This window comes from Carlito syrichta, unplaced genomic scaffold (assembly GCF_000164805.1).
Source record: "Carlito syrichta isolate Samal-C Ts95f unplaced genomic scaffold, Tarsius_syrichta-2.0.1 Scaffold306528, whole genome shotgun sequence".
In the NCBI taxonomy this organism is placed as follows: Eukaryota; Metazoa; Chordata; class Mammalia; order Primates; family Tarsiidae; genus Carlito; species Carlito syrichta.
The window spans coordinates 135,486-139,356 of record NW_007250624.1 but is presented as its reverse complement, the minus strand read 5'-3'; positions in this window follow the sequence as shown (position 1 = coordinate 139,356).

Genomic DNA, 3,871 nt, shown 5'->3' with positions numbered 1-3,871 from the left:
TATCTTTCATGAAAACTGTTTCAATTTATTAAACAAGAAATTCTCTCTTCTGCTCAGAATCCTTTATATGCAACAATTCATACTGCTAAGTGTTTTTTAGCATAATTGGATAATATATAAAATTAAAATTAAACCATAGGACTATGAAACCTACTTTCAGTGTGTTTGGTTCAGTTGTGTGGATGTTATAGACATGAATAAAGGTCAAATGATAAATAATAAACATAACATTCTGGTTTTTCCACTCCCCACTGGTCTTGACCTTCCTAAACTCTTGCACAAACATAAAGAGTGAATGTTCAAAAGGGATAATTATTTCTCTACAGTACAGCAGTAAACATAAAAAAATAGATTGAAAAATCAGGCCATGATCTTTGAAGTCATGCTTATTTAGAAAGTAGAACAGTACCAGTGTAAGCTATCAAAGTTTAGCATTTCGAATTAAAAGAGCAGTTCAGTAAAAGTATGACTTGAATGAAGGATAAAATGCTGCCTCTGCACTTCATCCCCATCTCTCTGGTATTCAATATTTTGTAGAGACTCACCATCTCTGTCACTTTTTATATTTGTTATGAAAAATTAGAGGGGACCCAAAAAGCAACACTAATAAATAAAGGCATACCTGAGAAAGAGGAAAACATATTTTATTGTTTCAAAACATTGATAAACATATGTCAACTTCAAATTTTATATCTTGTTTCTTTGTTTGCTTTCTTAAAATATGAATTTAGTAGGCAGTGATGGTGTAAAAAGAACACAGAATTTAGTGTAAAAATGACATTAAATGTAAAAGCTAACACTAATACTAGCTATGGAAACTTGTGGTAAGTACTTGACACAACCTGTGCTTCAATTTTTTCAGTATTAATAGGAACAACAACATATGTCTCTCTAGGTTGAAATAGGTGCTAAAGATAATCATGGATATAAAGCCCACGGACAACACTCAAGTAGTAGATACTTGAGATGCAAAGATATTTGTCATTATCTCCATCTTATAATAGATAATTGATTATCATCTTTCCTTTGTATCAGAATTCCTGTATAGTTTTAAACTATCAGTTGTTGAAAAGAATATGAAAAAAGGGGAGCACTTATACATTGTTGGTGGGAAAATAATTAGAACAACCTCTATGGAAAACAGTATGGAAATTTCTCAAATGACTTAAAGTAGAACTACCATTCTATCCAGCAATCCCATTCTTGGGTATATACCCAAAGGAAAAAAATGATACCTGCACTCATATATCTTTTGCTGTGCAGTTCACAAAAAAGAATATAGCCAATCTAAGTTTCCATCAACAAAGCATTGCATAAAGAAAAGTACACACACACCATACACACACACACACACACACACACACACACACACATACACACAATCAAACTGTATTTCAGTGAATACATCCTATGTATCCAGTATCCCAGTCTAGACACAGAACACTGCCAGCACCCCAGATCCAGAACTTGTGTACCCTTTTAGGCACATCTTTAAGATGACTAACAACAAAGATTAGTTTTGCCTATTTTTGTGTCTGGAAACCGTTATTCGACTTTGTGTTTGTATACTCACCCATGTGTTTGTGTATTGATGTAGATAATGTACTCTTACTGTAATCCATTCTCTAAATATATCACAACTCATATTCATTCTTCCCTGGAGGGGCATATGGATGACCTCTAGATTTTGTCTAATAATAACAAGGCTACTATCATATTAAAGCAAATGGATTTTCGCATGCATCTATCTTTTGGATATTTTCCAAGGAATAACGTTATTTGGCTACATGGTATTCATCAGGTAAGATCTCGCAAATACTCATAATTTTCCAAATTGATTGATCGATTTTTCATTCCCACCAGAACTCCATGAGAAGGCCACAGACGTCATACTTCTTGCCAGCCTGTGCATTCTCCATGTTTCTTATTTTAATCACTAGAGTGGAAGTTTATTGTCGTTTTTACTTTGCATTTTTTGGTGATTTGTAAAACTGAGCAGTGTTTCATTACTTGGTCATTTGAATGTCTTGTATTTTGCAGTCTATTCAAGTTTGTTTATCTTATTTTCTATTGAATTGGCCAGTTTTTTTTCTTTTAATATTATATAGTCTATGCATGAGATATTTGTTGTTGTGGTGGTGGTCATTGTTAGATATCTCTATATAAATATTGACTCTGCCGGGCTCAGCGGCTCAGCCTGTAATCCCATGCCTTTGGGAGGCTGAGATGAGTGGATTGCCTGAGCCTGCGAGTTCGAGACCCACCTGGGCAGTGAGACCTCATCTCTACAATAAATCAAAAAATAAGCCAGGTGTGGTAGCGCGCGCCTGTAATTCCGGCTACTCGGAAGGCTGAGGCGGAAGGATCACCGGAGCCCAGCGCCGTGGCCGGAAGCGGCCACTGCACTCCAGTCTGGTCGACAGAGTGAGACTCCAACTCAATAAATAAATAAATAAATAAATAGATAAATAAATACATAAATAAATAAATATTGAATCCTACTCTGAAAACTATCATTTTAATGCCTTAATGTCATTCTTTGATACAGAATTTCTTAATTATATTGTCAGATTTATCATGTTTTCTTAGTGTTAGTGTTTTTTGTGTAATTTTTAGCATCTGGTACACAAAAAGTTCTGTTTCACTGAAAAATTCGCCTTGTCCAATATCACACGTCAGGCTTCTTTTACTTGAGTACAAAGTAAATACACTGAGTTCCAAACACACTCTTAATGCTACCTTAGTGTGAAACTCTTGGAATTGTCCCTACACATTACAGAGATGAGAAGCCCAAAATGACAAGGTGGTGGTCCTAGCTTTAGCTCCTGGAGAACATTTACCAAGTCCCCTGATAGAAATGCTCCAACCCAACCTCCAGTAAGTGAAACAAGAGCTGGGGTTCCAATTGCAGAAGACAAGAGGCACATGTTATGAAAGTGAGTAATTGAGTGATGGTGAGCAGGTCTAATAACTTTTTCATAGTTTTGGCACTTAAGCTGCTAATTCTGGATAATGGCAACATGGAACCACGTTCTGGTTCTTTGGTCACTGCTCATCAAAAGGTAGAGCTCCAGCTATTGTATAGTGTTCTCTAAAACTGTTGTATTTGGTGAACTTTTAACATTTCCATTATTCTCTCTGCTGGCCTCATTCCATTGGACACTTATCCACTAACATCCAATTAAGAGATATTGGATGGGTGTATGACTGAATTAATTTATTTATTTTATGGGTAAGCATGTAACTTCCTTTGGTATATTAATTATATAAAACAACAGTTAAGATTACTAAATAATCAGCAAGGCATAGAGCCTCACACCCATAATCCCAGCATTTGGAAGGCCCGGGTAGGAAGATTTCTTGACCCCAGGAGTTTGAGACCAGATTAGGCAACATAGTGAGACTTAGTCTCTACAATAAATAAAACAAAAAACAAAAACAAATAGCCCGGTTTGGTGGTGTGCACCTGTAGTCCCAACTACTCAGGGGGCTGAAGTCTGAGAATCACCTGAGCCCAGGAGGTCCAGGCTGTGGTGAGCCTTGATTGTGCCACTGAACTTCAACCTGGTTACAGAGTGAGACTTCAACTAAAAAATTATAATAATATGCCAGGATCGGTGACTCAGTCTGTAATCCCGGCACTTTGGGAGGCCGAGATAAGTGGATTGCCTGAGCTCACAGGTTCAAGACCAACCCGGGCAGCTCGGCGAGACCTCGTCTCTATATTAAATAAAAAATTAGCCGGATGTGTAGCAGGCACCTGTAGTTCCAGCTACTTGGAAGGCCGAGACAGAAGGATCCCTGGAGCCCAGCAGATCAATGCTGGGGTGGCCATGAGCATGCCACTGCACTCCAGTCTGGGCAACGAGAA